This window comes from Myotis yumanensis, unplaced genomic scaffold (genome assembly GCF_028538775.1).
Source record: "Myotis yumanensis isolate MYYU_CA2020_CCGP unplaced genomic scaffold, mMyoYum1.0.hap1 SCAF_14, whole genome shotgun sequence".
Taxonomy (NCBI): Eukaryota; Metazoa; Chordata; class Mammalia; order Chiroptera; family Vespertilionidae; genus Myotis; species Myotis yumanensis.
The window spans coordinates 26,233,889-26,246,252 of NW_027223765.1; the positions used below are offsets into that span (position 1 = coordinate 26,233,889).

The following is a 12,364-nucleotide window of genomic DNA, read 5'->3' on the forward strand; positions in this document are numbered from 1 at the left end:
ACATGGTAAGTGCTCAATAAATGTTAGCTGTTAATTAATTTTAATATTAGAGAAAAACAAGAAGGTGAAACCTTAATATAACAGGGATTCCATTTGGTCTCAATACTGTGCAGTGACATATTCAGAGAAATAGCTGTCCAGCAGAAAAATATGGCTGAAAATAACTAAAATCTTTATTCCTTCAAGATAATGCCTAAGGTGGAGGGTGTATTTTTCACCTATAACAAAATTTGTTAAAATCCTGTCTTGCCGTCTTTCTCTCTCTCACAATAGCCAGCATGCATGACAGCCACTCCACCAATTTCATCTTCCTGTCTCCCTGCCAGCTCCCATCCTAAGAACTCTCCTCCAATACCTGAGGCCTGCTGGGCTCCTCCGGGTGTTGGACCCATTTTCTTAACCAGCGTAACAAAGGTCAGGAGCCAAGCACACACACTTAGAACCTGGGGTGAGCGTGAGATTGGGGATACTCTTAGGTTAACAGCTTTGTACCTACTACATATACAGCAAAAAAAAAAGGGGGGAGGGAAACTGAATGACCATTTTAGCGAATTCTAAGCAGAATGATACTTCAGAAAGGCTAAACTTAACAGCTCTACTAGGGAACTTTTTATTAGGAACCAAACACACATAAGTAAATCTCTTCATAGTTGGTTTCCTGCCAGAGCTGTGACCCAGGGACAGGAGGAGATTTCCACCATCATGGAGCTCCTCCTCGTTTAGAACCGTATCGACTCTGATAAGATGTAGTTTTAATTGGCTTTGTTATTTTGTTTTTAACTAGTGTGGGTTAGAGACCAAACCTAGAAGAGAAGGGAGCTGTTCAAGGCAGAGAAAAGAATGATAAACCAGACAACCTGATGCTGCAAGGAGACCAATGTGAAGAATGACCTCACTGCACAGCCATAACAATGACCCTGATCCCTAAGTGGGAGTCAGGTCTCATTTTGTCCCTGACTTTTTTTCTCCACTAGTTGGTCTGGCTTATAGAACCATCCATGCTCTCCTCCATTAGGCGCTGTACATCTATCACGTGTTGGCAAGACAGAGCCTGAGGACCCTGTATGTGTCTGGGGGTGCAGGGCAGCACTCTGCAGTGTGGCAGGTCTGCCAGACCAGCTCTCCTGAGCCCTTGGCTTCCTGAACATGCTGCTCCAACCACCTGACCTCAGCTGACTCATCAGGTTATAAGAGGAGTTGGGAATAGAGATTGTTTCCCTGGGGGAATCCCGGCTGTATAATAGCTATCATTTGTATGCAGTTAAATGATTTGCACAGCTCAGAGCTCCCAGCTGCATTCCATCTATTTCTGGAACCGTATGAAACAGTTTGCTGGGAATGCAGTTACCAAAAGGTGATGTGAGCATTACAGTAGCATCTGGGGCTGGGGTTTTCTCCCACCCCATCTAGATGTTAGGCGGAGCTCTGCATTCAGGGAACCTAGGTATAATGGCTATTGCCCATTTACTGATTACGTGCCTGTCTATTCTCCCGTTTCTGACTTCCACAGAATTGAGCCTCTCAGCTGCCATCCCCCAGAGAGTGCCAAGGAAACGGGTTATGCATCAACAATCAAGAGAGAAAGAGACTCCGAAGGCAGAGGTTGGGAACCCTTTTTCCGAGATTGGCTGCTGGCTGCTTGCCTTGCTTTCCTTCCCATACCCCCTCCACCCATCCTCTTAGGGTAAATTGACATGTAACGTGGCCATTACCTTCTCCATCCAGTGCGGGAGAGGCAGGACAGCATGGAAGGCAGCAGGCAAGAGAGTGTGGGAACCACATGTGATTGCCTAGGTTGGCACAGTGTTTCCTAGCTCAGCTTTCACCGATAATGGGTAAATTGCCCCCAAATTCCTCATATACTCCAGGAATCAAGGGGGTGGGATAAGGAAAGCAGAGAATTACATGTAGTGATGGGTGTTGTGGGTGACCATGGAGGGGTGAGGGAAGGAAGGGCTATTCTGTTTGCCCTAGCCAGACCATCAGGGTCTCTGCCCTGGGGACAGGCACTGCCACCTCCTATGCTCTCCCCAAATTTTTCTCCCCCAAAACCAGAAAAATCCGATTAAAAGGAATGGCAGCTGCAGACTTGAGGCTGTAGAGGGAGGATGTTCCAGCCCTTTGCCTCCCTGAGAGGTGGGAGGGGTGATGTTCAGTGCCTGGATGTGTAAGTCTTTGGAGAATTTTGCCATCTGCTCTCACCTCTCTCCTCCCTGTGAGTCAGATTAGCCTGGCCTCCTGGTCTGCAAAGCTCGGGCTGCTGAAGGCCCTAGTCTGTTCCACACCCAGGACTTGTCTCTGACAGCTGTGTGTTTGTCAAAGTTCCTGATTTTCAGTATCCTCACTATTCCAGGTTAGGATCTTGCCTGTTTCTAGTTACCCTTACCTAGGTTTCATCTTATAACTTCCAATCAGAGATGCACAGTTTATCTGTTCATAGTGCTCTTTTTCCTCTCCTTGCATTAGACTTCGTCTCCTAAATCAGATTGATTTATAGAGCAGCCGTTGCAGCCATCTTTCTGTGTCTGCCTTTGCATGAACTCTATTTTCTGTGTGGCAAGAACAGTTTTATTAATCTCTGCAGACAATACCAAGTGTCAAGTCACAGCAAGGACAGTGGGGGCCAGGGTTTCTCCCTGACTTGACCTAGCACCATGTTCTTTTGGCTCCTCTAAAGGCTAGTTTTGCAGGTCATGGACCACACCAATGATTTAACACAGCCCTTAACCCTGCCAGACTCATGAGCCACGTATGGAAAGCCTAACACTGTGAACAACTGGATGAGTCCCTAAGTGAAACAGTGCAGACCCATTGGTGAGAATAAATGAAAGGCTTTGTCTTGGAGCTTAAGAGGCCAGCAGGAGGCAGCAGAAGGAACACTGAACTTGCAGTGAGAGCCCTGGGTTTGGGAGCATCCTCACTCTGCCAACTTCTTGGCCATATGATGTGATTAAGACCTTTTCCTGATATTGTTCAGTGTGAGTGACTGCTCTGTACCAGGCACTATGCTTGGCATTGCTGATATAGTCACAAATGGCCATTTTGCAGGTATGTGTGACAGCCTGGCTATGTTAGGGGGTTCTTGTGAGAGTCCCTTCTTTTGTTATCTTTAAGAGTTATTTGCACAAGTATTAGTTGCACTGAAAATAAAGTTAGTAACAAATATGTTTTAAAGTCCACATGGGAGAACATTAATGTACCCAACCAGGGTGCCATGTTGAAGAAAAGAACACATAGCGGTGTGATGTGAGCGCACATTAACCTGGGGAAAAGACTTTTTTAGTATGTATTTATATCCATGTAATAGCAAAGTGCACAGGCACTATTGCCACTGACTAGAGATACAAGGTGTTTATTAAAAATAAATTTTGTGACACTCACTTGATTCTCTTAAAAGCATTTTGTCTGTGTTCTCATTATACCCCTGAGAGGACTACAGGGTTATAAAGAACAGTCTCAGTTCACATAGCATATTTCCATATCAGTCCAAAAAGGGTCAGAAGCAGCGGAACAGAGTGATTCGAAGGGATGGGTTGAGATCTGTCCTTAGGCCACCCTTTCATAGAGACGAAGAGGCTTGATGCAGGTTTACTTGCTCATTTGGAGCTTGAAAGACAGCCCTTGGGAATCCTCCTGAAAGGAGAAATGTCAAAGGGGAATTAGACCTGGGCAGACTTAGACGCAGTACACCTTGGATGATTCAGAGCAACTGAGAAGAACATTTAAAAATCATTAACTACAGAGAGAGTTTACAAATCAATAAAAAGACAATGTCCATTAAAAACTCTTTATGTCATATTGATAAGTGAAAAAATAAAAAGACTATAGATCGTCTAGTACATATAATCTTTGGGAAAAAGAAGTATTTGTGAGTGTATATATAGAATATTAATTGTGGTTATCATTGGATGATAGCATCCTGGGCTTATCTTTTTACCCAGGAAAATAATGATTATAAACAAAACCCTAAAATATCTATGCAGGAAAGGTTCTGTGTGCTGCTCACTATTTTACCCCCAGTGTCTGGACTGTACATCAGAATCTCCCAAGAGAATTTATGAGTTATACGGTTTTCTGAGCCTTGCCCCTGGAGATGCTGACTCAGCTGAACTGGTAGGAGACCAGGCTACCAAGGACGGTGGAAGCAGATTCTGACTAAGGCATACTAAAGAGTATTATCAAAACTATCATTTCCTATATAAACTCCAGTTTCCTTGTATCATGGGGCAAAATCTGTATTGCAGTTGAAAATTATCCCTCCAGACCTTCCTCCGGGCTCGGCTCAAGTAGTTGCTCTATCTGGGAAGGGTGTATTTAGTTCAGTTTCCCCTCGATGCCTCAGGAGCTTCTGGGACTTGGAAAAGGCAATTATCTATCAAATACCAGATGGCTGTGTAGATTAGCCCTGATGAGTAAAAACACAGGGATGAGAACAAAAGATGTGATTAGCTGGCTGAATAACAACAGGCCATCTCAGCACAGATGTACTGGAAACAGGAGTGGGGTGGGATACTGGTGGTTTTATTTTCTTGGGTTCATCAACAATGCATTCATTATTTCTGGGGAGACATGGACAGAGGGCTAACATACATCACAGCATTCTCATTTTTATTAAAATAATTCTCCTTAAAATTTCATGGGAAGAGGTGTCAGTGTTGTTTTCCATCCACTTGTAAAGACTGATAATATGTGTTTCCTGTTTTTTTAAGAATTTCAAACTAATTTTAAACTCCATTTATGACTGCTATAAAAAACTAATGTTCACACTGCCCACCTATGAATATTAGGGCTATGTGGTATAAAAAAGAAAAAGACAGTGAAGGCCACCCAAATGTTTTAGGCCACCATTCCATTATTGCTTAGTTAAAGCAGATAAATCAAAAGTTTCTAAAATGCTGCCTGTTGAAACCCTGCTATAGACTCCAGGATATCCTGGCTGTCACTTAACTAAGGTATAAAGTGGAGAGGAAAGATCGCAGATAACTTAAAGCATGATAAAACCAAAACTAGTCAAAATGTGGTACCAAAATTTTAACTGTAAACATATTTAGTTCAAAATGTATCCAATATTCAGAAACACATTAAGATTTTAAAACATCATCCAAAAGCATAAATGATTTAGCTATTGATGGTGTGCAAGCAACTAATCATTTTACTTCCTGAATAAGAAAATGGTAAAAAAAATATTAAAATCATAGTTTTAAAAGATTGTCTTTTAAAATATACTACTGGTTTGGGTTTTTTTGTTTATTTGTTTTTTTGTTTGTTTTTGTGGAGAGATGAAATCCCCGAGGTATGATAAAGGATAATACCTATCTACTAAAATATATTTCCAATAATAAACATTCAGAGATATAGATATTCGTGCTGAATTGTGGTGATTTTATTTTTTGACAAATGCATTATCTATGCATACGTTTTAGGCATGGTTAGGTTAATCTTCAGGCTAATTTATCCACTCCAGATAATCAGCAGGTAAACCTGGCTCATGTTCCTAAGTGATAGGAACATTTAGGTAAGTGATAAAGATTAGGCAGTGGTGTTATTAGCAAGTTGCCGCTCTGTGAGGTGAGTTGGTCACCAATTAATATTTTTTTCATTATTTTACTCCCTCATTTGTGAGCCCAAGGTTCTAGCTTTCTCCCTTCTCTGACATCTGGGTAATTCACCACCAGATAGTAGGCAATGGTGATAGCTGGTTTTCCATTAATCTGTGCCTTCACTTATAATTTGTACACACTTACTAGGTACATGAAGGAAGTTAGCAAAGCTTTGAACAGATAAATGTGATGTGCTTTTAGAGAGTAACAATTTTACTTGAGGATGTTGGGGGGGAAATAATATAAACTTTTATTAATGATCAATAATTTAAAAATTACTTTTATATTGAAGTGATATGTACCATGAAATATAAAGCTAAGTGTGCATGGTGTTTAAAGACAAAACTATAGATTTCGAGGAAATTTCCTGCATAAAGAGGCCACTTTCCACTATACCCAGAAAGTGGGATTGGGGTGAGGTAGGGGTAGGTATTCACTCTAATTTTCTATTAGATGTTCTTCTGTGATGAGATTGATAAGCACTGCATAGGGACACAAGAAAAATAGCATGGAATTTGATTAAATAGATGCCCATTTAGTGATAGTTACAAAGGGACTCCATTCAGTTATACTTTTTCTGAAAAAGTCTAACTCTTAAAGTGAGCCAAGCATAAATCACTAATTATCCTGTTTTTGAGGACTCAACATGAGAATAGTGTAAAGAAAATCAAATGGCTAGATACAATTTCCTGATAGAGAACCATTAGTTTTCTCTCTTACCTAGTTTAGTGTCTCATTTACCACTTGGGTGTCAAAAGTTTCCATGACTTAGGCAAACTTGGAATCTTCTGCTAAAGATGCTCTACTGACTCTGATGATAATGATGATGATGATGATGATGATGATGACAACGATGACAATAATCAACACCTACATAGTGTTTACTGTATGCCAGGCAGTGCTCTAAGTGCTTGCATTTAACCCTCACAACAATGCTGTATGATGTAATTAGCCCCATTTTCCCATTTTACAGATGAGGAAACTGAGGTACAGAGAGTTCAGTAATTTTCCAAAAGCATGTGGCTTAGAAATGGCAGAAGTAAGATTGGACTCTGGGCCATCTGGTCCCAGAGTCTTGCTTTTACACCTTACTTTTTCCAGCTTCTCGTCATAAAAATTATTAAACATTTGCTGTTTACAGGGTTAGAATTCATGAAGTTGTTGGCAATAATATTGCAGAACTGCTTGGATCACATGAGTGGCATTAACAAATGAGGATCTGATAGAATTAGACAACCAGCTACTGTAGGCACTTCCAAAGAGCATCATTTGGCGAACAAAGAAAATAAAATGAAGCCCTGAAATAGAATATTTTATAATTACTTTCATTTTAATTGTGCTATGAATGTCCTATGTGAAATAAATGTTGTATGGTACTATTGGGCAGTTCCATCCCCCCAAAAACAATGCACTCCAAAAAAAACATTAAATTTATTCTTTATTCAGAGGCATTTACTTGGCATAGTTGACAAGATTCCATAGATTCTGAAAACAATTTTCCAATTGTTTTCTGATAAAGACAATCTGTATTAGATAAAGTGCATGCTTGAAAGTTATCTTCAGTCTAGTATTGACACAGGATACTAGACAACCGTAGGATGTTAATGGTGCCAAGGGTCAGTAAAGGCTTAAGAGGAGTCTCAGCTGCAATTAGTTATTCTATCCCAGAAAAGAGCCCGAGTGGCCTCTGCTGGGCCTCTCCACTCCATATTTCTTTATCATAAGCAAAGGTAGAACCCTTCTTCTCTTAGTAACATTGGAGCTGCATTGTTCCTTATGGCTGCTCTGAGTTTGGAAAAGATGTGTGTTTAATTTCACTCTAGTTGACAGCTTCCTTCCTTAGTTCTATCCCCTGGCAAAATCTGCATTGTTGCCAAATAACTAATGCTTAGGGTCACTTCTCCTTCACTAAAATTGCCCCTCCCACAGCCTGGTCTCAGAGATTATCCTCTTATGAAGAGACCGCTTTGCAGATTTAAGTGTAGCATTTAATTCGTGCACACTTAAGTGGAACATATAAAGATTTTCAAGGAGTGATTTTGCTCCAAGAATATTAAGCTTTCAGCAGACTAAATTCAGAAGCACAGATTTCAGTCAAACAGAGGAGGGGGAGAGTATTCATTATCACCATACTAATCTTGGACTTTGATAACTGAAATAGAGATTAACTGGCTAGCCAACTCAAAGCAGTTCTGAGTCCACTCTTGGGAATGTCTGCTATCAAGTAGTGATCAAAATTAAACTTGTTTTTATACTTTAGGCCCTGAAAATTTGGACCTGATTGATATTGGCACAGAATCTAAATATTCACAGTATTTTTGTCCAGAGCATTGATTCAAAGATAGCTTTAGCCACAATGAACCTGTGGCAATAGTCTTTACCTCAGATCCCCAGATCTTCCCAACCTAGTATTTCACCTAGTAGATCTCACCTGGTCTAGACAACCTCACCTGGCTTATTCTGCCACCGGCCTGCCATTTAATTGTCAGATGTGTCCAGGCCCAGTCCTTTCTGCATGTACTTGACTGCTGCCTTTTCCTTTCAGTCTCAATGGAAGCAGAGCCTTTTCTTCCTATGGGTAGATAAGTAATAAGGCTGCATAGAGGGTGGAGGAGATTAACTTTTTCTTCAGGACTAATAGTCCTGGAAATATAAAAGATTAAATTTTGCTTTTATCTAGGGCAGTGGTTCTCAACCTTCTGGCCCTTTAAATACAGTTCCTCATGTTGTGACCCAACCATAAAATTATTTTCGTTGCTACTTCATAACTGTAATGTTGCTACTGTTATGGATCGTAATGTAAATGTCTGATATGCAGGATGGTCTTAGGCGACCCCTGTGAAAGGGTCGTTCGACCGCCAAAGGGGTCGCGACCCACAGGTTGAGAACCGCTGATCTAGGGGGAAAGCATAAGTTTGACTTCTTCCCTGTGAGCTTAATTAAAAGTGAATGGGCTCTTTAAAAAGACCTGCTTGGGATCACCCTTTGAAGGGAACTGCCTGAGATTCCAACATGGCTTTATCACTGGACACATTTATGCATTAGCAGACCTTGAGAGGGGAATCCTAGGAATCCCAGGGTCATCCAGTGGTGGCATACTGTGGTCATATTGTGGTTTTTATGTCTGCTTGTTTGAGAATTCATGGTAAGGCATTTTCTTTCCATGTTTAAATAGTCTTGTAGCCTTAAACACAAGGCCCTATGCTTTTATTTGCCTGTCTGTGCTGGAGGAACTGCCTCAGCCAGCAAACCGCATTCTTCCCTGTGCCAGGAGCATAGAGCCCAACTGGAAGTGTGCCGAATACACCTGTCCTTTCAGTGATGCCTCCTGGAGTCCAGGGAAGATGTGTGTCCTCGCACCCGGACAACGTCTGTCTTCATTAGGTGGCTTTTCTATAGAGATGCCCTGGACTCAGTTTTGTCCTCTCTGGCACTGGCATCCTCATTGTACTGTCTAGTCCAGACATCTATATATAGCAACAGCAGGTGTTAATCTTTGGCTGGAGGTAGGGGAGACTTTATAGTGCTAGTTGGTAATGTTTGACCACTCACTCTGGAATGATAAATAAGTAAATATATTAAATAAAAACAGCCCTAGCCAGTTTTGCTCAGTGGTTAGAGCATTGGCCTGAGGACTGAAGGGTCCCAGGTTCGATTCTGGTCAAGGGCACATACCCAGATTGCAGGCTCGATCCCAGTAGGGGCATGCATGAAGCAGCCAATCAATGATTCTCTCTTATCATTGATGCTTCTATCTCCCTCTCCCTCTCTAAAATCAATAAAAAATACATAAAAACAAACAAAAAAACACAAATAAATGTATGTTTTCAAAGATGTGAAGCCAATACATCTTTCCCTCCTCCCCTTAAAGTCTTGTCTCATTGCAGCACCTCATTGTTAAGGCATAGTGAACTTGTGGCTGCCGTGTAGGAGACTGGCATGATGGTGGGCTTGAAAGGGGGCATCGAGGATTGAGAAGCCCTGTTAAATTCCTTTATCTTCTCCTGAGGTATAGAGAAGGCTGCCTGAAGGGCTAGCTCACAGGCTCTTCTGCAGTATGAAGAAGGTGTAAAGGAAATAAAAGAAGGTCTGCCTCTGTCCTGGGTAAAAATGGGAAGGAAGAGAATGGAAAGAGGCAGGGAGACAGAGTGGGCACAAGAGGGGCATCTCCAGAGCTCTCTCTGAGCTTTGGTGTTGGGAGACTGAGGAATTGTGGGAAGCACCGTGGGAACAGGATTCTCTCCCTGTGCTCCTGTTGGGACTGGGAATAGGGAGAGTCCCTTCAGGTCAGTATGGAGCAGCTCAGTGACCACACGGCAAGGATGCTAAGGTGAAAAGCAGAAGCACCAAAACAGATGTTGGGGATGACCATTGGGTTGGGGCCTGAATGCTGTTGGGGCACACTCTGGGACCTTCAGACAGAGCTGAGGGAGCGCTGAACAGCAAAGGGAGTTGGACAGACCTACCTGGGAGCATTGCTAGAGATGAAAGAAGGGGCCAGGCTGGTACTTTACCATCAGAGGCCAGAAAAGCCCATGGTGACAGGAAACAAGGGGCATTAATGCAGACCAGTGGGTGCCAAGCAGTGCATAGGAAAGGACTGGCACAATGCCTAATGACTGCCGCGCCCCACCAGACACTAGGAGGGCCAGGATGCCATTATAGGAAGAGGGGAAGCTGTCAGGAAATCGGAATATTGTCTAAGGGACTGTTTAAATGACTGTATTGAACTAACCTTTAAGTTGGATTGGACATTTAGTTACACTAGAAGGTATTACATCAGATATGATCTGAACTGATTTTTTTCAAAGTAGTTAAAAATAGAATCATAAATAGTTATTTATGAACATAGCTTAAACATTTGGTTTTAATTTAATGTAAATGTATATTCATGCAGCAGTCTTTTAATGCAGGGCCAAGACCTTCACTTTGCATATGGGTCTTCCAATTAGAGTTCTTCTTATTTCTGGCATAAATCTCCTCCATAATGCTTCATCTACAGTTTTCAGTGGTATTTTCATTACCAGATCAATAACTCTTTAAGACACTTGCAGAGAAATTTGAACGTAGAATCTTAGATTTTTTTACAGTTTAAAAAAAAAATGTCCTACAGTTGCCATGACATGTAATTGAAAGCATTGTTAAAGAAAGCTTGCCTTAATTAAGTCTATTCAAAGCATTTGATTTAGTTTTCACATAGACAACTCTCTTCATATTATTTTTTTCTCATTTTGCATTATATTTAATTACATTACATAGCTGAAATAACGCATAGATTTGGGGACACAACTGACTCTTGAAAGCGGACAACATAGAGACACCTCAGAAGGAAACCTGTTCCCTACAGTTCTAAGTGTTCCGAGGGACTTGGTCAGCATGAAGTGGAGAAGGAACGGAGGCTGCTGTCGGTTGGTTACATGGAGACTGGTTAAGAGTGTGACTAGTGTAATGTTTTGTCTCCAACAGCAGATGAGGGCTCACAAGGAAGGCCAGCTCAGTTACATTTTTTAAATTGCATTTTCTCCTGCACTTCTAAGTTCCACGCACTGTGGGTTAAACTTTGAAACCCTACTACATACACCCTGCAATAAATTAATTAAACCATAAATGTTCATTGCTAATTTCTAAAAGGATATTCAGTGGAACACTGATTTTTCTGCTGACTCTTTTCCATGATATTTCTGATTGTATGGGGTAAACCAGTAAGGGCTTTCCTCTTATCTATAGTTTATCCTAGTTTCTGCTTACACACCTCCTCAGAGGTCTTTTAAAATTTGATCTTCATGCTGTATGTGTAAGGAAGTTTGCTTCCTGCCCCCAATTCTCCAGAATCACAGCTGCCTGCTCCACCCCTGAATCCAGGCCTGGCCTGGCTTTGTTGCTCTGGCTCTGTCTATATTTCTCTAATCTGCATCCTTTCTCAATGCAATGGCCTCTTTGCTCTGACTATAGACTAAATAGGAGGCTATGTTTTATGCTACTTTTGTTTGGAAAAGTAACTTTCTAATGGGAGGCCTAAGCTCCAAACAGTTGTTTCTCCATTGAATGGACATATTTAACTATCATATTTCCCTCTGCCCTTTACCCCACCTGCACTTCTGCCACTCTTCACAGGTGTTCCTGATTAACGGTACCATGCCCAGTGCCATACCAGCTTCTCCTGTTTCATGCTCAGACACTGTTTACTTATGCAGTAGCCGAATCCCAGCGACCTATGGCCCCCTGAGCCTGCAGTAGAGTTGGTTGAAGGGAGAATTGGTAAACTCTAACTTGACGTTCCACTCCTATGTGTGTGTGTTCCTCTTCTTGTCTGAGAGCCAGAGATCCTACAGGTTAACTCCTTACCGTGGGTCAGGGGGCAGAACTTCCATGAGTGCTCATTGACTTCTCCAGCTATGGGAAAACTCTCACCCAATAAAGAGCGCATCTCCACTGCTTTTGGCAAATGAATTGCGAACCGTTCCAACCTGTCAGAGGATGTAGTCCCTAAAACAGTGTTGACAGCCTTCTCAGGCTGGAGGATCAAGAGGAATAACCCACTTTTTTGGTTTTATTTGGGTGTCATTTTTTCTAGAGCCAACACTGATCACTTCATTAGGAACTCTTAAGAGTTTCAGCTGTTAGTTACTATTTGTGATCTATTTGGGGCACATTTCTAAATCATACTTCCAAATCATTGGAGGTAGGAGTTGGTTAACTTCCCTCACATCACTTGAACTGATACTGCTGTTCTGTTTCTACTGTAAACACAGCTCATAATTTAT

General features: G+C 41.6%; 1 protein-coding gene across 13 annotated transcripts in view; it reads left to right on the top strand.

The window, feature by feature from the left end:
- TMEM108 (transmembrane protein 108) overlaps positions 1–12,364 on the top strand; it is a 291,266-nt gene that overhangs the window by 138,202 nt on the left and 140,700 nt on the right. For 3 of the 13 annotated variants that reach the window (XM_070391152.1, XM_070391153.1, XM_070391154.1), the window contains one exon: positions 1,511–1,602. The exons of the other annotated variants lie outside the window; for them this stretch is intronic. The gene's annotated coding sequence lies outside the window, so the exon portion shown is untranslated. The remainder of the gene's footprint in view (positions 1–1,510; positions 1,603–12,364) is intronic. 13 annotated transcript variants of the gene reach the window in all.